Raw genomic sequence first — 25,000 nt, 5'->3', positions numbered from 1 at the left:
TTATTTACTTTACCTATTAATTCATTCATTTGTTTATTTAAATATTTATTGATTTCTTCCTTATTCCCTTTATTTATCTACTTATCTATTCATTTATCTAATTCCTTAAACATTTATTTGATTATTTGTAATTTATTCATTTATATATATCTATCTATTCCTTTATTCATTTTTTAAATATTTTAGTATTTATACATTTATTAATTTTTCCATCTATTCATCCATTCATTCACTCTCTTTTCTATTACCAGGGACTAAATCTACCTCTTGCTTGAGAGTTACTGCACCTAAGGCCATTTCTGCTTTATCATTTCCTTACATTGCCGTCACGCATTATCTTTTCTACCATAATGATTTAAGAAGCAGTGCATTTGTGTGTGTGTGTGTGTGTGTGTGTGTGTGTGTGTGTGTGTGTGTGTGTGTGTGTGTGTGTGTGTGTGTGTGTGTGTGTGTGTGTGTGTGTGCGTGTGTGTGTGTGTGCGCGCGCGCGTGGGTGTAAGAAAGAGAGAGCAAATAGAAAAAAAAAAAATATATATATATAGAGAGAGAGAGAGAAAGAGAGAGACAGAGAGACAGACAGACAGAGATAGAATGACAGAAATAAAGAGAATAAAGAGAGAGAAAAAAAATGGAGAAAGAGAGAGAGAGAGAGTGTGTGTATGCGTGCGCGGCTGTCTACGCACCTTCGCGCGCCCGCGGGGAGCTGAGAAAGTCGACACATCAAGTGGTCCGGCGACCCTTCCTCCTCCCTTACAACAGTGTTGACAAACAGACATCCACGGCCATCCTTCACGACGAGTGGCCCCCTGACACAAGACACGACACTACATCGAGCGACAAAGAGCTCGGGAAGGAACCCATTCAATGACCGGACCACTTCGGGTTTCTCTATAGCGACCTTCCTCCTGGCGATGACAAGAAAACTATGGCCTTGCAAGAAACTCAAGAGGTCTTTGAAAGAAAGAGTCTGTGTGTGTGTGTGTGTGTGTGTGTGTGTGTGTGTGTGTGTGTGTGTGTGTGTGTGTGTGTGTGTGTGTGTGTGTGTGTGTGTGTGTGTGTGTGCCAATCTGTCCACGTCTGTTCCTCTATTCATGTCTATCTCTCTTTCTTTCTATGTCTGTCTGTCTGTCTGCCTACCCGTCTGTCTATCTGTAAATGTGTGTGTATGTTTGTCAGTATATGTGTGTGTCTGTCTACCTATCTACCAGTCTTTCCGTATCCGTACAAGTGTCTGTCTGTCTACCCAACTATCTACCTGTTTGTACACACGCATGTCTCTCTACCCAACTGTCTGTGTCTGTTTGAACACCTGCCTGTCTATCTACCCAACTGTCTGTCTGTCCATTTGTTTGTGACACGTCTGTTTGTTTGCGTCCTACACAAGCACCCACCTATATTCACTATATATATTCACTACGTATATTCACTATATTCACTATATGTATATTCACTATGTACTACGACGGAATCCGTCCCCCAATAGAGAAGCGACGCTGAAGAAGCTGAAGAGGCGGACAAAGGCTCCGAATCGTCTAGGACAGTGGTTCTTAACCTGTGGAGAATTCCCCACTGGTGGGGAATGGCGGAATTGTCAAGTGGGGAATGACATATGTATTTTATTTCCATGTGATAACTGTTAGTAAAAAATATAATATATGCAAAAAAAAATTAAGGGCCGTAAAAGGGCACAAAAAAGCAAAGCGTATATTTACGTACTAAACACTGCATGGGTTAAAATCGAATTTGTCAAAGACCGATGCTGTGGTGGGAAATGGAGAGTTGGCTCACTAAAAAGTGGGGAATTGGAGAAAAAAGGTTAAGAACCCCTGGTCTAGGACATCTGGTCTACCACAGGCTGTATACGTGGCGGCACACTAGACTATCATGCTATTTGCTTTTGCTACTTCGTTTGAGTAGAATAGACTTCGTTTACAAGATTTTAGACTTTCATAAGAACATCTCAACAATGTGTCTAATATTCATATTCTAGCTTTAACTTCTCTAGTTCGTCATTCGGCTTCCCACTCTATAACGCAAAAGTAAATTGACATCTGGAAATATGAAAAACAATACATCGTAACCGAAGTTCTTTCTACTCAAGCGAAGTATCAAAAGTAAGTAGCATGCTAATGAGAAATGCTAAGTGGGCAGCCACCTTAAAACACGCCGAAGCTGGGTAGGTTTTGACACCGTGTTGACTTTGAGAACCTCTTGGAATACAAATGAGAAAATGTTTTTTTGGTGGACCGGCCCTCGTGGAAGGAATCTGCGAAAGGTGAGACAAACTTCAGTTCACATTTACAGGTGCAGGATCTTGTTACCGTTTCTCCTTTTGACCTGCGGGTGAGGGGAGTGAGAGACACTCCCTGCGTGATACTATTTTGATAAAGATCTGGGAAGTTTGGCACCATACAGGAGATTTAGGAGAAAATCCCAACCTCGGTACGATGACCCTTACGTGGGTGTCAAGAAGTGTGAGTAGGTATACGATGATGCCGGAATCAGCGTCATGATTATATATATATATATATATATATATATATATATATATATATATATATATATTGTAGTTGTACATGAGTTACCACCGGATTCTGTGAACTGTTTTGATCACGTTTCCTGTGATCATTATTACTCAGAGTAAAAGCGAACGAGTAATATAGCGGTGACTTTATATTCTATAATGCGAGTAGTGTGATGAGTCGTACATATGGCAGCTGATGCTGCGCGCGAGAATATGACTACATCGCACTCCAACTCGCCAGAAAGCCAAGTAGCTTACCTTCCTGGATAAGGTGGTTCTACAGCCACATCTCGAACTTACATTCACCTAAAGAAAACTTAAAAAAAAAAAAAAAAAAAAAAAAAAAAAAAAAAAAAAAAAAAAAAAAAAAAAAAAAAAAAAAAAAAAAAAAAAAAAAAAAAAAAAAAAAAAAAAAAAAAAATCTACTGCAATAGAATTATTGTATACAGAAACATAAAATACAATACAAAACGAAGAATGTATTTCCGTAATTATTCTTATAAACTGGGGACCATGTTGGGGTGTCTGTAGTGATATATTTTGCCTCTTTTGTCGCCAGGTGATTTCATTCGGTTGACACAAGCCACCAAGATTGAAGAAGTCCGAGTTAAGGCGTTATCACACTGGGCTATTTTTCCTCCAACTTCCAATTCGTCTGTGGTAACGCCCACCACCAGAAAAATTTCCACCGTAAAATAACTATGGCAAAATATTCTATTTCCTACACAATTTACATATAATGTCATTTGATATGCTGGAGGAAAATTATTTTCCTCCAGCATATCAGATCCCTTCCCGAAAGCTGCGGGCTGCAAATATGCTCCAACAGTCGGAGGAAAAATATCCCAGTGTGATACCGCCTTATGCGTGCAAACTAAGGGTGATCAAATGTCTTCATTAAGTCCCATGGCCTGGATAATTGGCTCCAAGGAACTCGTTCTGAATCCAGATGGCTTTGTTCAGCTGAAGAACGGCTTCCCGTGGCCCGATGTGTGAAGAACCTAATCAAGACAGATTGGGCCTTGGGCAGTGATTGGCATGTACAGCGTGTGATGGATCTGAAGTCGATTACTTCATGAAGAACCTGTAATATATCAGCAATGATTGGCAGTTCTTGCGTTGTCGGGAAATGGTTATCTAAAGGTCATGTTCGATTCCGTACTAGTTTCTTCTTTATCGAAGCCGAACTTTGACGCTGATTCCTGAAGAATGACCGAGATCTTTTTTTTTTTCTTTCTAACTAGATCATTCTTCTTATGAGAATATAGCACAGGTTTCAAGCCTCACAAAGACGAAAGTTATCTGCGATTTGTTAATATTCTTTCACTGGGTGAAGACATTTTGGTCGATATTGATCCGAATGCTCTTGGGCAAGCTCTCACTTCGGTGACTGTACAGTGTGAGTAAAAGCAGCAACGACTGCAACAACACTGTAGGAGAGAAGCCAAACGCAGAGTATAGGATCTAATGTATTTAACGTTTCGTCCCGCTGGGTGAAACGTTAAATATATTGGATCCCATACTTTGCGTTTGCCTTCTCTCCTACAGGACTATACCATGTCTTTTAGTGAGTTTAACCTTACCAGGTGAGAACACCAAGTGAGGGTGAAAATAAACGCTTTAAATCACTGACGAAAGCCTCGGTTTGATTCACACCAGGTACCAGTGACCTCCACTCTCCCTGGCTGCTCTGAGGTTGAAACCACCGGTTTCATCTACATCTAGCGTACATTGCTGGTGTACACACCACCTTAAAGCGACCGCAATGGAATCACTATCTCTCCCTTTCAGGAGGCTAGGACAGTAACCCTTACAGAGGACCTCGTAGCGTGGGGTTTAATAAACCATGCCCTTGGTCCAACTCGTCCGTGGCAGGGTTCGAACTGTCGACTCGACCTACGTCGCAAGTAGCGACGCTCTAACCCGCTAGGCCAGTAATATCGGCCAATAACTAAAATAGAAAAAATATGAAGAACAGCTCATATATTGCTGTAGGAACGTTAAAGTATGGTTTATCATAATAACAGGTATAAAAAATTCTTTGCTGGTTATCTAATATATGTTGGGTATCTGATATATATTTAAATTCAGTAGTTCCCTTTCAATCAAAGTGATTTTTTGTCAACACAATTGTATAATCGTAAGATAGTGGATCTGTTTTAGATGCCGGCCAGTAACACTACACAATCATCCGACTAGAAAAATAGGAAGAACGTTTCTATTTTGTAATTCTGAGTCGACAGATTGCGAAACGTACTACGACTTTGCGATAGTAACGTTGAAGTATGATTTATCACAATAACAGAAACAACATTTCTTGTTGGTCATCCAATACGTTTCTATATGCAGTGGTTCCCTTTTAATTAAAGTTATTTTTTTGTCAACACAACTGTACTCGTATTATATCATCGTTGTGGTGTGGCAAAGATTGTTATGCTTGACATTTTGTCTATCAAACACCAGACTACTTTGATCAGCACAGAACCCTTCGTTATCAAAAGGTTAAATGCATAATATCGATTAAGCTGTCCCAGTTAATCCTACACTGACGACTATGATGAACTTGTCACAACTTGTTTTATCTTTTTATCTATTTACTTATTTTTGTCTATTTATCAAAAACAATTGCAAAATGCCCATTAGTTTTGTTCACCTTCAAGGGGAACCCTTCAACGTTGAAGAACTTCAAGTAACTCAATAGATTTTTTATTCGTTTCCATCTCTCTCTCTCTCTCTCTCTCTGGCCCTTTATGGTTTATATCTTGTGACAACTCCAAAATAGATGGTAATAATGTAATGAATTCCAGCGTCCAGCAATGTTTTATTAGTGACCAAGCGATACATTTATAAGTCTCAAATGTGAAGGTGTCTTGAGTTCATAGAACTGAGGCATTCTTCTTCTCAAGTTCTAAGTACACTCGCTACCAAACGCCCTGTTACACGTACACATGGGCAAGTTTTCATATTCACACACACACACACACACACACACACACACACACACACACACACGCAAGCATGCAAACTTATAGGCGCAAATGTAAATGAGAGACTAGTTTAGGCGGGTTAGGTAGCTGTTGTCTTGAGTGATGACTGGGTTGTGCTCCGGACCTGTCAAGATTTTCAGAGTAAGTAGCATAGTCGGGCACTTCTTTTAAGATAAATCTGGACTCCACAGGGAGCGAGGGCTTGCGCTGTGCTAGATGAGATAAAGTAACTCAAAGATATTACACTAATCGCTAAACATCGACTGCACCCAACGCGAATCAGACCGTTACTTTACCAGCCTCCAGGAACGACCCAGATGAGTTGCCCCACAACCAACTACTCTCATCATAATGTTTAAAACGTCACAGCCCGATGCATCACCGATTTGAGATGGAGCAGCTTCAAAACATCTGGATCACTACACCAAACTGCCATCATCGTTCCACTTAACTAACACATCATAAGCTACACTCCAGACATCTTGAAAGACTCCACACCAAACATGAACACCTAATTCGAAATATAACACCCAGACCTCACCGTACAGACTATTTGTCTTTTACACCTATTTCTCCACCTGTATGTTCGAGAAGTCATGTGTAATCAATGTGAATATAGCCCAAATTAATATTCACTGCTACAAGCAGGAAGTAAATTTAACTCACTTCTCGTAAGAAACATATACTTCGCACAACAACACGTCCACAAGAGCAGACATATTTTTTTCTACTAAAATTCACTTCATTTCTAACTTTATCTCAGAATATATCTTTATCGTTTCAATTTTTAGGTCTTTTTTCATTATATATATATATATATATATATATATATATATATATATATATATATATATATATATATATATATATATATATATGTATATATATAGTCTTTCTGCCTTTCCCTACAATGTCTCCGACCCATTCCACGACTTTTGTCGGCAACTATTGTCCTAAGTTCCGCTTCTCATTTCCCTGCCTCCAGAGCCACAAAATATAAATAAACAAATAATCCTTAAAAGGGATATCACACTGGTCTTCGGGGGGCTTCACCAGTGCTAACCGCTGAGAGTTCGTTTGCGTAAAAACCACTTCGGTTACATACTCACACACTAGCTTCCTGCAGTTATCACTGATGTGGCCATAGCGTGGACACCGTCTCTCTTGCGTTCATGTATGAACTGTTCCGGACTATATATATATATATATATATATATATATATATATATATATATATATATATATATATATATATATATATATATATATTTATACATTATTCTATTTTTTCAAAGTCTCCAAATATCAAATTATCTTTCCGTCATGTATATAGCAAAGGTGAATGATGAACTAAGAGACTGTAAACTTATAGGAATGTTAGACATAATGTTGAAATGTTCTTAGAGAAATCTAAATTTCTGTAGATGGTCATATTCAGGAAATAGATTTAATTTGGAAGTGGGTGGAAACAACTTCTCCAACCGTGTAGTCAATGAATGGAATAAACTTCCTGCAGAGACAATGCAATGTAGTTCAGTTCAAAACTTTAAGATTCATGTAGATAAACATCTAAGCAAGATGCTGTAACGACTGCCATCTATTTTATATTATTTATCTGCTTGTTTATTATTTGCTTGATTTTCATTTATTATTATTTGTCAATTCATTCTTCTTTACTATTTACCTATTTGTTTATTATTTAACTATATGCATTTATTTTATTTTTATATTATTATAATTTTCTTATTTATCATTACATTTTTTCGCATCCGACCTAGTTATGGACCAAAAGGTCTCCTGTCGACATGCTCCGCATTTGTAATCCTTTATAATAAACAAACACACACGTACACAAATACATAAACACACATATACAGGCATACACACACGCACGCGCACACACACACACACACACACACACACACACACACACACACACACACTCGCTGAAACAATTTCAGTATCGCTGAGCTGCGAGTCGTTACTCCAACTCTCGTGGGCGGGGAGTTGGGTGTGTGTGTGTGCGTGTAGAGGTCACACCATTACCCATATATCGGTCATATATGAGCTCTGAGCTCTCTTCCGGGAGGGAAATAGCTGTCGATCACGAGTCCAACACGTGATCCAAGACCATGGTGGTGAATCTCACACATGCGCGCGCATGCGGGGTCAAAGGTGTATCAGTAATGTGGTGGATCATTAACCTTTACTGTATCGAATTTTTACCCCACAAAACTACTTCCTCTTTAGAGAACCTTCGTTATGGGATGGAAGTACGTTGAACCCAAAGATATATAGCCAAAAATAAAGGTTAAAAAATAAAATAAATAAATAAACAAATAAAAGTAAATAAAATAAATAGAATAAATAAGTAATAATAAAGATAATAATAATAATAATAATAATAAATAATAAAAAATAAAAAAAAGTAAAAATATAAAAAATAAAGATACACAAATAGAGCGTGAAGAGATCTGTCCATCTTTTTTTCAAATGTGAAAGAGTTACCGAATTTTTCTTCTTTTCTTCTTCCTGAAACCCATCAAGGTTTATCTGGTCTTGCCAAAGGGGATCTGTTGCTGAGGTAGCTGAGTGAAAAACAGGAACCAATTTGCTCTTTATTGAGAGCTTAACAGACAAACGTAAAAAAGCCAAGATTGACGTCATAGTATAAGTACTAGAACAAAAACAAAATATCCAAACATATAAACAACACCAACAGGTGCTATAGAGCATCAAAACATATTACAGAGTATTAAACATACGAGAATCGCATGGTATGTAAGGAACCTACAGCACAAGTATACAATTCTTATACACAAACACAAAGTCTATTGTAAAATAAGAACAATGCAATGATACAATAAATCTCAATTTACCACAGGATCACAAAGTGGGAACTCAATATTTTGTTTATCATCGTGCAACTATTTCTAGTCTAGGTTACAAAAATGCTCGCAGTTTCACTTTGGAAAAAAAAAAAAGATTCGATGTTGCGTTCTAGTGTAGGGGAGATGAAAAAATATATAAGCCTATATACTTTCTACATTTATATGAGTATGTGTGTATGTATGTATATGTGAATGAATGTACATATGTATATACGTATATGTATGTATGTATATACGTATGTGTATATGCATGTATGTTTTTACGTATGTATCAAATAATTCCGACAGTCGCCTCGAGACTCGAACCGGGGTCTCTCGTGACGCTTGGGGCGACTGTCGGAATTATTTGATTGACATGCGCCGTCAGTGGCGATTCTATTCCGGTATGTATGTATGTATGTATGTATGTGTGTGTTTATGTACGTATGTGTTACCAAATGTTGACAAAATAGCCTAGCAACAACCAGATTAAAAATATTTATCTTAAATGATTCATTACCGTCTGAAAGAATGGTGAACTTAGTACATTCATAGAGCCTCCGTACATAGCAATCATGACTCAAAGACACGCTGACGAACAAATATAAAACAACACCAAGAATAAACAAAACGAATCAAATAAAAAGTACTACGAGACACGGATGGGGTTGGAGTGGATGAGTTTAACGTGCAAATCATTTGGCTTCCTACCCCGAGTCTCCTCCGAATAAGCCTAATTGATTCAAAGGCATGCGAAACTCGTTACTTTAGCAGTCATTAGCGCAGAGAGAATGAAAAAAATTGGCTCAAAACTTGTTTAACTTGCGACGCACAGATATTTGAAAACCTAATCTTGGAAACTCTTCCCTCAGGATCTAGTTTTATTTATGGCATCAGATTTCAAAACGAGTGTTTCATGATGTCGCCTTGTTACCGTCAAAAGGTCGCCAAAGCGTCCAAGGGTCAACCGTCACATCTACGCGACTCAAGCGAGTTCTTTGAGTCGGAACGTTTATGATATTTGATTTTTCGAATCTCCACATGTCAAGTCACCTTTGCGTCACAAATTGAGAAGCTGAATGACGATTTAAGAGAAGTTAAGCTTATACGAATCTTAGGCACATTGTTGAATTGTAGACTTAGGGAAGTCTAGAATACTGAAGCGAAGACGTCTCCAAGCGAAGACGTCTCCAAGCGAAGACGTCTCCAAGCGAAGACGTCTCCAAGCGAAGACGTCTCCAAGCGAAGACGTCTCCAAGCGAAGACGTCTCCAAGCGAAGACGTCTCCAAGCGAAGACGTCTCCAAGCGAAGACGTCTCCAAGCGAAGACGTCTCCCAGCTTTTCAAATTCAAAACATTTGACTAGGGGCTTAAAGTAGTTAGATAGTCAGATTTGGTAGATAGGTGGATAGGAAGTTAGGAAGCTAGGTAGTTAGACAGGTAAGTGGAAAGGTAGTTAGATAGGTGGACAGGTAGGTAGTTATCTAATTTTTATATTCATATTTGTGTCGTTTTAGATATTTGTCCGCTTAGCTATCTATACATATGTATTCATTTTTTAATTCAATGATCAGTTTATTTATTAAATTATCTATTTACTTATCCACTTCTTTATTTATTTATTCGTATATATATATTCTTTATTTATATATTTATTCATATATCTATATATACTATTTTTTATCTTTGATACTTTTAGTAGACGAATATAGTTGGCTATCTAGCAGTTACAAAATAAACTTCGACAAGTTTTTTTGCAAGCCCTGATTGCGTCCGGCACAGAGCCTAAATTTGGCGATAACAAATAACTACATTCACCAATCAACTTGTTTAATAATTCTGAACATCGGCATTTTGTACATCTCTTATAATGATAGATAATAAAACATAATATATTATTCTATACTAATAAATAATAAAATATAATAATAGTTTTGTATTTAAACATCCTTATATCTGCCTTTGAAGATGTAATATACGAAAGTACTTACTGTCTACAAATTACTCATCATTATGAAAATATAATACTTTTGTTTTTAAACACCTTTGTATCTGCCTTACTCTGAAGATGTAATATACAAAAATACTTATTGTCTACAAATTACTCTTATCTTGTGATGATATTGCTTACCTCGTACATATATTCTCATACATATATATGTAATATATACATGTATACATTATATATATTCAAGGATTTTGAAGTAGGATTTCTGAAATACATTTTTGCTTGAAATATACAATATACTCGGCGTTAAATAATCATGAGGGCTTCAACTGGCAAGGAGAGTTGAGGTTGCACTGTCTTACAACCAGGAACTAAAAAATACTGATATACATAATGTGTGTCTGTGTGTGTGTGTGTGTGTGTGTGTGTGTGTGTGTGTGTGTGTGTGTGTGTTTCACCATGGTCTTTATCACGTGTGGGATGATCGACAACTATTTTCCTCCCAGAAGAGAGCTCAGATCGTATGACCGATCTATGGGTAATGCTATGGCCTTACACACACACACACACACACACACACACACACACCAACTCCCCGCCCACGAGAATCAGAGTAACGACCCGAAGCGCAGCGATACCGAAATAATTTCGGCCCTGGGCAGGATTCGAACCAGGTACTGCGAGCACCACCGTACTTCGCAGTCCAGTGCTCTACCAACCGCGCCACCGAGTCGTGTGTGTGTGTGTGTGTGTGTGTGTGTGTGTGTGTGTGTGTGTGTGTGTGTGTGTGTGTGTGTGTGTGTGTGTGTGTGTGTGTGTGTGTGTGTGTGTGTGCAGCATAGATTCAAAGACCACGTGACCACTCTTATCTATTTAATAACAATAATTTAATGCTCCAGTCACCTCAGAGACCTTGCAGGTGAATATTAGTCTTTATATCTTGGTGATTTCCTCTTCTATTAGGTCATTATATTATTGATTGCAATTGCCAACGCTATGTAGCCCCGTGGTACCTCTGTCTCTCATTCCTCCCTCGTTACTTCTCCACAGTTAAAATCTCCCCTCAGAGTTAAATATATATATATATATTAGCCTTCTCAGATGTTCGGTTGTGTTTATTGCTAATTCTTATACTCAGTTTCATTCAAAGGGTTACAAAGGATTACAAAACAGAAGCATGTCGACAGGAGACTTTTTGGTCATAAACATTCTGTTCCCTTGTTTTTTGAGGGGTACGTGCCACTGCGCCCTCTCTCTATTCCATCTCCTTAACAGGTAATTCTTATATTTATCATCTCGGCCATTCCTTCTCCAATTTCCACTTCGTCCACCTACAACTTTTGTTTTCACTGCCATCGCCACATCATTCTCCATTTTTTCCTCTCCCGTCCCTCCTCCATATATTATACTTTCCCTCACCGACCTGACCATTAATATCTCTGTTGAGTTTGCTTTCGGAAAGGGACATTATATCTAGTCTTTTCTAGTTCAGGCAGTCTTTCGTTTATTCTTTTTAATATCAGTCCGTCTGTAATTGTTTAGGATGTCCATAATTTTTCAACAATTTTCATTTTGCCTGCCTCTCTCTCTTTAACATCCTCGTTTTCTGGTTTAACATTCTCAAATAAAGTTTTGTCCTGTCCTGTTTATTCGTATATAATCTATTTACTTATATATATATATATACTTATTTGTTTAGTCATCTATCTATTTCTAGGTTCTACTAGTTTTCTTGTTATTCCCTCTTTCTCTGATGCATTTCTTTTTACCCAAACACTTTTGAATTTGTCTATGTTTGTTATTTTCTGTCTTATGAATTCATTCGTTGTGCTTTATCATTTAAATTTTACTTCCACTGGTCTTGCACCTCCTGCTATATACCTCACTAACCTGAATGATTCCTTGTTTGAATAAAATCGTCCGTAGTCCACCAAAAGAGATACAGAGAGATGGACGGGAGAACAAACAGACAGACAAAGGAACAGATAGACGAGCAAGGAGGCTTTTGAACGGGTAACCATATCGGATGAAGAAAGAAATTGTAGACTTTGAATAATATAGCAAACAGACTGGCAGTGGAACAGATAGACGAGCAAGGAGACCTTTGAACAGGTAACCATATCGGATGAAGAAAGAAATTGTAGACTTTGAATAATATATCAAATACTACGAAATGAATGCTTATTATTGCTTGTTCTTTGTTTTCAACCTTTCCCTCCTTTTTCGTTCTTTCCTTAATGGTAAATGTTCCTTTTTTATCTCCTTCCACTTTCATACAATTTCGTTTGTCGACCTCTTCTTTTATCACCGTTTCTCTACTCCTAAGTACCTTCACGAACTTTTACTGAACATTTTTCTTTACTTCTTTTAACTGTTCTATAATTTCCCATCACTATACTTATTCATTCTTAACCACTTTTTCTGTCTTTGTTCGATTTTTCGAACATTTTCTTCATTTTCCATAACCTTCTGATTGCTTTGTTTCACACTGTCCTCAAACTCAATTTCCTCAATTTCTAACTTGTCATAACCACCCTGTAACTCTTCAAGTTCTATCCTTTATGATTCCTCTGACGTCAGCAGACTCAGGTTAAAAAAAATTACGAAAAAAAAATATCATGACCAGTGTTAACCTACGTTTCTGAAATATGGATATTGACAACGAAATTCTCAAAATGTGTGTGAGTGGGTACGTGCCCCTGACTTAGCTACCTCCCTTATAAGGGGGAAAAAGCTCATTTTATAAATAGAATAGATAGACAACTAAACTCAATGGTAAAATACAAGCTGTGCAAATGAAAGTACTATTTCTCTATAAGGGAGTAACAAGGAAAGAACTCAGAAGAAATCAAGACGTCTTGAGGGAGTTTTGATGTGAAAGGAATACTAATTTTGTTGAAAGAATCCAGTTGAGATGGTAGGGGGCACATGATGAAGATAGACGTGGAAAGTTATCTTCAGCGGCTCTTGTTAAAGATTACAACTCTTCCTCTCTCCTCTCCTATTAACAACTCGTTCCATGCTCTTATGTAGTTCTGTTTCATTTCTAGATATAAATCGACTACCGCTTACTAGAAGAATATTCAAATCGCCTACGTTATTGGCCAAGCAGGTTAGGACGTCGTTACCTGATGCGAAAGTCGAGAGGGATGGCGATTCGAACCCTGCCACCGGCGAAATTGAACCAAAGTCACAGTACATGAAGTCCCAAGCTACAAAGTCCTCTGAAAGGGGCACCGTCCTAACCTCCCGATAGTGGAGAGTTTGTGACGTCAAACCACATCACGTTCTTACAGTGAAAAGCAAACCTCTATCCATCTTGCTTAACCCGACCCAACCAACCCCTCGCGTGTTGTTGTTTTCGAATATGGTCAGACGGCTGCCTCGGGGGACTCGCTGATTACAACTCTGTCTTGTTTCTCTCCCGGACCAAGTCCGTATAATCGAGTCCAGGAAGTAGAAATGTCAGTCCGAGTAATGTGTTTATCAACCATTAAATTATATATGGTATCTGTAGCGACCGCGGCGGTGGTGGTTGTTAAAGGTGGAGGTGGGTTGTGATGAGGATGGTGAGGATGGTGAGGATGGTGGGAATGGTGGTTGTGATGATAATAATGGTAGCGGTGGTGGTGGTGATGGAGGTGGTGATGGTGTTAATGTTGGTGTTTGTGATATTATTAACACTGCCGTTTTATACATGCTATTGTTGCCCCTGGTTGTATCACCATGTCCTCCACCACTGTGTCCTGTGGCGTCCTGCGGCAAATGCAGGATACGAAGTTACATACGAAAGAAAGGAAAATACCGCATGACGCAAATTCTGTAGAAATGGTATTTGTATACCTACGAAGTTTGTTCCATAGATTGATATGTTATCAAAAAAAACTCCTGTTTACTCACGTACAAGTGTGTTATTGTGTTAAATATTGAAAATATGTGTGCCCGTTGCTATGTTTGTTTGGGCCCGTGTCGCTGGAAATAATGATTTCTTCGCTTCTGTTTAATTTCATAACATTTCCCTTATCCCCGACTCCCACCACAGTCCCAACCTCTGGAAATTTGTACTTGTCTACAAATTGCCGCCTCAGTCGAACAGCGTGTCCTGTGAGTCGCGATGCTCATGTAAATAGTTAATTACCTATGTACCAGGCTTACCGCTCTTTGAGCCTAATAAAATTATTAAAAAAAAAAAAAAGTGTTGGTGTAGGCGTCAGCGAAGGTGGTAGAAAAGCTGGGTTCGTAGGTGTGTCGTTGGTGTCATCTTTGGTGGTGGAAGTTGTGGAAGTTACGGAAGTGGAGGTCAAGGAGGAGGTGCTGGTGTTGATGTATGACCTCCTCAGGGTCGGATGACAATGTGAGGACACTGTTAACCCCTCCTTTGTCCTCCCGAAGGGGTAGAAACCACGAAGTGAAAAGAGAGAGAGAGAGAGAGAGAGAGAGAGAGAGAGAGAGAGAGAGAGAAGAGGCGTTCGTTTGATGTGACTATGAGGAGTTATCACACCGGGCTATTTTAACTCCAACCTCCAATTAATCGGTTGTGCCATCCAGGGCAGTGGACAGGATGCAGGGATGACCCGTCATCCAGGAGGTGCCAAGATAGGAGGGAGGGAGGAGGGTGGAGGGTGGAGGGGAGTGGAATATATGGGAAATGAAATGGGTGGGAGTGATTTCTATGCCTTTTTCTTTTTGGCTACCCCCCGTGTAAGGGGGAAAAAGCCTTTGGTATATGTATGTATATATGTACCATCCACCAATTTTTTTGCTGTGAGTCTGCGTAGACATTTGCTTGTGTACAAAATTTGCCTTCTATGTGCACACCCGTGCGGGTCCCTTCTGACCATCTAATAGAATACGCACAATTTGTAAGTTTGTATTACATATTACCTCCAAAGACAACAAAGCAATTATTGGTTTGACGGTTGGCAAGTTACCATATTCTTAAAGAATTCATAAGCTGATGTTAAGTGGAACTTCTTTAATGAATGGAATTTAATATCACCTGAAAACCTTGTGTGAGCACATTTATTTCTTTATGTGCGTTAGTTGTAAAACATATATCGGTGGCGCGGATGATAGAGTCCCCGACTGTCACTACGGCGGTCTGGGTTCGAATCCTGCACAGGGCTGAAATAGTTTCAGTATCGCTACCATTCGAGTCATTACTCCAACTCTCGTGGGCGGGGAGTTGGGGGTGTGTGTGCGTGTAAGGTCACAGCATTACCCATAGATCGGTCATACGAGCTGTGAGCTCTCTTCCGGGAGGGAAATAGCTGTCGACCACGAGTCCAATCCGTGATCCAAAGACCAAAGGGAACACTGCCATCCATCCCCAGATTTTTTTTCCTCCGTAAAATTATTATGGCATAATATTTTGTTTTCTCAACAAAATACATAGAATGTGTTTAAATATACTGGAGGAAAATTATTTTCCTCCAGCATATCAGATTCCTTCCCGAAAGCTGCGGGCTGTAAATTTGCTCCAACAGTCGGAAGAAAAATAGCCCAGTCTGATAACGCCTTTGAGAGAGACACTGAGTACACATCTTTGACAGGTGTCAACCACAGGGCTTCTTCGGCAAAGAGTCATATGTAAAATACATTTACTCAATTGTTAATATCACTAAAACATTCATCACACACACACACACACACACACACACACACACACACACACACACACAACTTGTGGTACAGTTGGAAGAGTTCCTGGCTACCACTACGGCGGTCCGGGTTCGAATCCCGACCAGGTCTGAAATAATTTCAGTATCGCTGCGCTGTGGGCTGTTACTCCAACTCTCGTGGGCGGGGAGTTGGGTGTGTGTGTGCGTGTAAGGTCACAGCACTACCTATAGATCGGCCATATATGAGCTCTGAGCTCTTTTCCGGAAGGGAAATACCTGTCGATCATGAGTCCAACACGTGATCCAAGACCATGATGAATCACACACACACACAACACCGATTTCAGCTTTGACCTAACGAAAGTAAGAATCCTTGAAATTGAGGCGTAAAAGGAAATTCCTGGGATTCAAGTTGGGTTTCAGAATACACTTTGCTGTGTTCCAAGGCAACCCGGCCGGTGGGGCTGATTTCATAAGTACAGTAATTACATAACATCCCGAACACACCGTGAAAGTTTCGCCCGCCCCCTCTCCTAACCGTGCAAGGCTGAATCCACGATAACTCATAATCAACAAGGTGAATCTAAAAGGCAAAGTAATCGGTCAGTACGTACTAAATAACTGCAGTGAGAAGAGCTAGTGTTAAAATCAATTTAATTATAATTTGTCTTGTGTGTATTCATACACACACACACACACACACACACACACACACACACACACACACATACACACACACACACGAGTCCAACACGTGATCCAAGACCATAGTGAATCACATACACACACACCTACATTAATGAATATGTATGTACATAAGTATTTGCATATATAGATTTATATGTATGCATGCGTATATATAAACACATGTATATGTATAATTTCTTGTAGACAGACGAAGTTACACGATACTGCTGTTTCTGCTCGTTTATCATTTTATTCAGAATCGTTATATATTTAGCTAATCTACCTTGGTGTATTAGTAGACTCCTGAGAGTTTGTATTAGGAAAGAACAGTATGGGCTTAGGAAAGGTAAAGGATGTGCTGGTCAAACCGGATTTTTGAAGTAAGGCAAATATGCGAGAAAGGTAAAGCCCTCGTCACACTATCACGATTCTCGTCAAATGTTGTGATTTTGAAAAGCTGGAAGACGACTTCGCTAACAACATTCTAGACTTCCCTAAGTCTATAATTCAACAATGTGTCTAATATTCGTATAGGTTTAACTCCTCTTAGTTCGTCATTCAACTTCAATATATGACGCAAAGGTGATTTGATATTTGGAGATTCGAATAACAAAGTTGTAGCCGAAGTCGTTTCTACTCAGACGAACTCGCTTAAGTCGCGTATGTGCGCCAGGGGCTTAAGCATGTCTTTTAGGCTTTTGTGAATCTGGAGAAGGCTTATAGCCAGTCAACAGAAATTGTGGGAGGTTTTGCATAAATATATGGGATAGGGTAAAGGTTATCATGTCTGGTCAAATGTTTTTTAATTTTACGTGAGTAGTCAAGCTTGCGTTAGGGTTGAGTGTGGTTGTGTAATGTCACCATGGTTGTTCAACATATACACAGATGGGGTGATACGCAAGGTAAGTGCGAGGGTGATAGGTTGGCGTTTGGAGATGGTTCGTGAGAGTGGAGGGAAGTGGAGGGTGAGCCAGCTGTTGTTTGCTGATGATACTTTGCTTATGGTTGGGTCAGAGGAGGGTCTAAGGCAGCCAATGTCGTAGTCCAGGGAGGTATGTGAGAGAAGAACGTTGAAAGTAAATGTGGGTAAATGATAAGTCATGAGACGCGCAAAGGGAGAGGGTGGAAATGAGTTCGGGGGTAAATCTTAAAGGTGAGAGGCCAGAGGAAGTGAATAGTTTTAAGTATTTTATGTCACATGTAGCAAGGAATGGAAGACTGACCGCGGAGGTGTATTACAAAGTGAGTGAGGGAAGTAAGGAGTGACTGTATGGGGCTGAGACTAACAATTCATGTGAGGCAGAAAGGACAAGTTTAAATGTACTTGAGATGAGGGTTACGAGGATGGATAGAGTGAGAAATGAGGAGGTGAGGAGGGGAATGGGGATGGGTAAAGATCTGGAAGGTAGGGTTGGTCAAAGAATACTGGGATGGCCAAGGCATATGAAAAAAATGAGTGAAGAAAGATTAATAGAAACAGTGTAGAAGGCAGAGGTGGACGGACTGAACTTGAGGGGAACACCAAGAATGATATGAATGGATGGAATGAAGTGGGTCTTTGTAACAAGAGGAATGTCTGTCGAGCAGGGAAGGAAGCGGGTAAAATTACGAGTGGCGAGTGTTTGTGAATGAATGATTATGCTGATGCGGCTCAAAGTAATTCCTTCTTGTCTGCTGAGTATTCTTGAGTAGATGAGTGGGCTGAGGTCTCCATGTAAATGAGGAGGTGGGTGTTAACCAGCTTCGGCTGTCGTGCCCTGCTCTGGGGAGCTGTGCCTTACTGCATTGCTTCTGACCTTTCATTCTGTAGGAGGTAGGATAACAGAGACAACAAATGGGTATGGGACTGAAGGATAAGAGGATCCTTTGCCTGGCCTTCTCCCACCTTACAAGTTGTGCATTATATAAGTAGAGTTAAATTTCCTTTTGAACTTAATATATTTGGTGAAATCACGAACGTTTATTTCCTTTGTCTTTCGTGGTTCATTTTCGAAGATACACAATGCTCGTCACTTTTTGATATCTATATTAATTTCTTTTTCTTATACATCTATTCATCTATTTATTCAACGTCTTAATAATAATTTCTCAGAAGATATGAACAGCCAGCAGCTCTCCTCAGAACTAAAAATACCAAGAAATCTTGGAAGCACAAGTGAAGCATTCCTCGCTAATTTTCAGATCCCTTAGACTATTCCACTGGCGTTTATGATCACGCGTTCTACCTGGTCTAGCACTAGATCTTATTGCAAAAGATATAAGAGTGATAAAATAAGATTTACCGTTCGATATCACTAGAGGAACACAATTCAAAGACCACGAGGACATAAAAACACGGTCATATTATTTGATCAAATTATGGCCGACCCCTAACATCAGGGTCAGAACGCTGAGTTATGTTACTTCATGTGATTTGGGAGGTAGCATTATCAAAAAACAATAAGATGACAGTGCCAATAATGGTCATAATAATGATGTTGGTAGTGGTGGTGGTAGTAGTAGCAGTAGTAATAGTAGTAGTAATAGTAGTAGTAATAGTAGTAGTAGTAATGATTTTATTAAAAATAAAGATGATAATGATAATAGGAATAATAAAAATAGAAATGGTAAAAATAATTATACAAAAATAAATTACAAAAATAAACAATAGAAATAGCAAATACAATACAATCAACAATAATAACATAAAAACAACAATAATGATAACAATATAAATAAAATATAAAGATGATCATGATGTTAATGATATTGATGCCGATGACAATAATAATGATAATAATGATAATACTAATACTAATACTACAAATAATAATAATAATAATAATAATAATAATAATAATAATAATAATAATAATAATAATAATGATAATAACGAAATTTATTACAACCTTTAAAGGTCGTCTACTTGCTATAGAAAGCGGACTGTGAGTTATAGCATGTTCGTGTGCTTGCTACCGTAATACTTTACAAAATTTATTGCTGCGCTAAGGTCTGACGTTTCACATCTACGTTACATTTCTCCATGTCATCATCACCCACCTATACTAATTAAGGAAAACATATATCAAATACTTCTAGCTCTTCAGCTGTGCGGTTGTTCCAAAAAGTGATTAGCTACTATAGTGTGTGCGCTCCAAAGGAGTCCGTGCAGCCATACCTCGTGAGACATATGCCAAATCAATATTAATAAACGCATCTTTCTTTTATTTCCCAACTATGTGCTATTTATTTTTTTATTCTGTGTATAATAAAGTAAGCTGTACTTGTATATTACAATGGGTAACACTTTTGGGGATTATAACAACGATTTGAATCAATTCTATGACATGTGGCAACAGCGCTTTTTCCCTCCCATGATGCCAAGCCGAGGTCTCACAGGCGAGACAGGTTGGATGGGGTAATCGTTGCTATAATCCTAAAAAGTAATACTCGTTGTACTATGCAGATTCATTTACTATATCCGGAATATAAAAAAAGTATCAAATAGCACAAAGATGGGAAATAAAAGTGAGGGAGAGAGGGAGGGAGAGAGAGAGAGAGAGAGAGAGAGAGAGAGAGAGAGAGAGAGAGAGAGAGAGAGAGAGAGAGAGAGAGAGAGGGAGGGGCATGTAATATGGATTTGGCACGACGTATGCAATGCCATGAACGGACTTCTTGGAGCACACAGACTATACTCGTAGTACTCTAGATACTGCTGGAGGATTTTTTTTTTTTTTTTTTTAACTAAGATCCCCGTTTCCTTTTGCACCTCAAGCCTCAGTGACTATTTCAAGGAACCTTGTTTAGGCTAACACCAAATTATTTTCTCTAGACGTTGAAGACTCCTAATTCCTGTAGTGTGATAGGCTGCATCTTCTACATTTACTATAGTGGGCATCGAGGCCTATCCAACGATATATCAGGAGGGGTGTGGAGTGTATTCAGGAATGGAATGGGTGGGAATGATTTTATCCCTTTTCCTTTTTGGCTACTTCCATTGTAAGGGGGAAAAAGCCTTGGTATATGTATGTATGTATATATATATATATATATATATATATATATATATATCTATATATATACACACACACGAGTATTCATTGTTGAGTCACAACTAATACCACAGTCGGACGAAAGAGAGTTGAGTAAACGAAACTATACATTTCGATTGCTAACTGCAACCCTCTTCAGTAGTACAAAGAGGGTTGCAGTTAGCAATCGAAATACATAGTTTCGCTTACGTAACTCTTTCTTTCGTCCGATTATGGTATTAGTTGCGATTTACAAACGTGTTACTACATTTCTCGCCAGTCATTGTTGAGTGTTTAGTAATTTCCACATGCTAGCAACATCTCATCATAGGAATTACCTTTTGTAGAGAGAAGTGTTCTAATGTAACAAAGGATGAACTGAAATAGTTCCGATATGGATGGCGGCACACTAAGCATTTCTGGATAGCATGGTGGAAATGTGTCTAGAAAGAGAGTTGATGATAGCAAATACAGTGTTTCGGAAGAAAGTCAAGCATAAGTACACATGGGAGAGGGTGGTGGAGGGAAGGGTGGTAGATAGAGCGCTAATGGATTATGTAGTGGTAAATAGGATTATGATAGGAAGAGTTAAGGATGTACATGTGCTAAGGGGAGGGTGGGGGAATATCAGATCATTTTTTGGTGGAAGGTAAGTTGAGAGTGGAGGATAGATGGAGAAGGAGGAAAGGGACAAAAGGTAGGGAGGTTCTTAGAGTGAACTCCTTGAATGAAAAGGAAAAGGAGAAGGAGTACGAAAAGAAGCTGAAGGAGGAGTGGGAGGGAGTAAAGGATAGAGCAGAGATGGGTGTGGAGGAGGAATGGGGATGGTTCAAGGAGGGAGTCTTAAAGTGTGCAAGGATGGTGTGTGGAACAAGAAGGACAGGGGGAAATAGAAGAAAGGGTAGTGAATGGTGGGATGAGGAAACAAAGAAGGTTGTAGAAGAGAAGAAGCGAGCATTCACAGATTGGTTACAAAAGAGGACAGGGGAGTCATATGAGACGTACAAAGAAAAGAAAAGAGAAGTAAAGCAAAAGGTAAAGGAGGCAAAGAGGAGAGCAGATGTGAAATGGGGTAGGAGTATGACAGAAAATTTTGAAAGTAATAAAAAGATGTTTTGGAAAGAAATTAAGAGAGGAAGAGGAGGCGAATCAAGTAGGGAAGAAAAGGTAAAAGGTACAGATGGAGAGTTGATAATGGAAGAGATGGCAGTGAGGGGAAGATGGGCAGAATATTTTAGGGAGTTGCTGAATGTGAAGGAGGATAGGGAAGGAAAGATAGCTGCAGTGGGAAATACGAAAAAAATGAAAGTGATGAGTGAGGAGAATGAAGGAGAAATAAGGAAGGATGAGGTGAAGGCAGTTGTAAAGATGATGAAAGCAGGTAAGGCACCTGGTCTGGATGGATGTCATGCAGAATGTCTGAAAAAGGGAGGTTCAGTGATGGTGGACTGGTTGGTGAGATTATTTAATGTTTGCTGGAGAGAGGGTAGAGTACCGGAGGACTGGAGTAGTGCCTGTATAGTTCCTCTTTACAAGGGAAAAGGGGACAAGTGTGAATGTAGTAATTTCAGAGGGATTAGCCTGTTGAGTGTAGTAGGGAAGGCTTATGGGAGAATCTTAATTGAGAGGATTAGGAGAGGAACAGAAGGAGTAATTGGTGAAGAACAGTGTGGATTTAGGACGGGTAGAGGTTGTGTAGATCAGATCTTTGTGGTAAGACAGATATGTGAGAAAGCTATAGGAAAGGGGAAGGATGTTTTTTGGGCTTTTATGGATCTGGAAAAGGCTTATGATAGGGTAGACAGAAAGGCACTGTGATGGGGTGGTGCGAGAGGTGAATGCTAGGGTAGTGAGTCAGGGATTGGAGATGGTAGTGAACATGAGGGGACGTCCTAGGATGAGGTGGATGGGGGAAGAGGGGAATGTCTGTAAGGAAGGGAGAGGACGGAAGACAGAGGTGAGTGGAGAATGGTTGTATATGGATGATGTTGTGACTGCATGAGGAGGAATGGGCGGAGGGGGGGGGGGGGTAGTATGTGTGAGTAAATTTTGACGCAGCCCGAAGGGATTTCTCCCCGTCCTCCCTTTATATGCAAAGGGGGACGGAGAGGGGGGGTCGCCGATTAAATGAAGCGGCCTTGCTGTGGATGTACTGTGTCTTGCGACACTGCTTCTGACCCAGGGCGGTGGGCAGGGTTCAGGGATGACCCGTCATCCAGGAGGTGCTCAGATGAGAGGAAGGGTGGGAGGGGTGTGGAGTGTATTTAGGGATGAAATGGGTGGGAGTGTTTTTATGCCTTTCCCTTTGTGGCTACCTCCCTTGGAAGGGGGAAAAAGCCTTGGTATATGTATGTATGTATGCTACTTGATTTTGCTACTCCGTTTGAGTAAAAACGACTTCGGTTACAATATTCTAGACATCCGTAAGACCATCTATACAATGTGTCTAACATTCGTATTCTAGGTTTAACTTCTTTTAGTTCGTCATTCAGCTTCTCACTATGATATGACGCAAGAGTAATTTGACATTTGGGAAAAAAAAATCGTAACCGATGTCGTTTCTACTCAAACGAAGTGGCAAAGGCAAATAGCATGCTAGCGTAGTGTGCTGCCACATTCAGTCGTTGTTCGGGACTGGATACTCGTAATGGTATACATAACTCAATTATTTTTTATACTTGTGAATATTCACTTTCTCCCTTCAAGCTATAACCAATGTTCACGCTTGCGTCAACCGGTCAGAATGTCTCTCTCTCTCTCTTTCTTTCTATATATACATATACAGTATATATATATATTATATATATATATACATATATATAGATATATACATTATATATATATATTATACATATACAGTATATATATATATATATATATATTATACATATACAGTACAAACACACACACACACACACACACATATATATATATATATATATATATTTTTTTTTTTTCATTTATTCATTTACTTATTTATCTATTCAATTATTCATTTTGATGTTGTTTCTATACATATGCATATATATTATATATATATATTATATATATATATGCATATATATATATATTATACATATATATACACATGTATACATATATACACATATAAGTATATATAGACGCATATATACTCGTATGCATACATACAAATATGTACACACTTGCGCCTCCCTCAAACACACACACACACACACACACACATGCTCGTGTGCGTGAAAACAACTGTAAGTTTTTTCTACTATACAGCAGTTTCGCTGTACTAAGGGGAGAGTCCAGGTGCCAAAGACTTTAATGATGTTTGCTTTTGGAGTGAGAATTGCTTGGTAAGGCCGATAGTCAAGATGTGTCGAAGTGAATATACGGAGAGTTCAACAACATCGATGTCTCTTCTCGGTTCTGGAATCAGAAGAGGAAAGAACTGCGGAGAGCTTCCGCTTACCCCCAGCGGGAGCAGAAAAGCCGCTAGACGATGAAGACACAGAAAAGCTGACAGACGCTGAAGACACAGCGATGATGATTTCTTCGGGGGATTCAGGGGTGACGGAAGTGGAGACTACTTCGGGAAATGGACTCTCAGAAGCTTCTGAATCGCTGTATTCAGAGAAGCTCGAGACCGATGACAATTCTGTGAGGATCTCGCTTAGACCTTCCTCGAGGTCGGAGATGGAGATCCTCTCTCGAGAATTTGTCTTCTGTGCGGCAACACTGAGTGCCAAGAAACTTGGACCTAAAAATGGCACCTGGGATGCCAGACTCTTCATGAGTTGTCCGAGAGAATATACATCAGATTTCGGGGAGGCAAGAAATCCCCTTGTAAGTTCTGGGGCGATGTGTGGATATCGATCCCCGTCCAGGTAACCGTAGGCCAGAGTGCCCAGCCTGGTGGCTTTTCCCAGATCGATGACAGTGGTAACATAACGGTTATTTTGGGACCTAAGAACGATATTATCGTCTTTGAGGTCATTATGCGCGACCCCGTACTCACTCAGAGAACGAAGAGTCGTCGCGATCTGGTGGACGATGTGGATCACGTCGACCTTGCCCATGGTCAGTAGGTCCTCGTGCAAAGCGGTTCTCAGGGTCTTCGGACCGTCAAAAGTGGTGACAACGGCAAGAGGAGCGATGCAGTAGGCGAGTAGTCGTGGAGTCCCAGGCACTCCGGCTTCCTCTACCTCTTCCAGGAGGTTCGCTTCTTTGAGCATGTCTTTAGAGGAGTTTCGCTTGAAGACCTTGATGCAGACTGGCCTTCCGCTCATGTTTCCTTTGTAGGCCACTCCGAAAACCCCTTCCCCGAGTCGTTCGGCGTTGCGAAGAAGTTCCTGCAGGGCTCTAGAGCAAAGTTCCAACGAC

This window comes from Oratosquilla oratoria, chromosome 28 (genome assembly GCF_046742065.1).
Source record: "Oratosquilla oratoria isolate Oo_2021 chromosome 28, ASM4674206v1, whole genome shotgun sequence".
In the NCBI taxonomy this organism is placed as follows: domain Eukaryota; kingdom Metazoa; phylum Arthropoda; class Malacostraca; order Stomatopoda; family Squillidae; genus Oratosquilla; species Oratosquilla oratoria.
Note: the sequence above shows the minus strand (reverse complement) of the source record.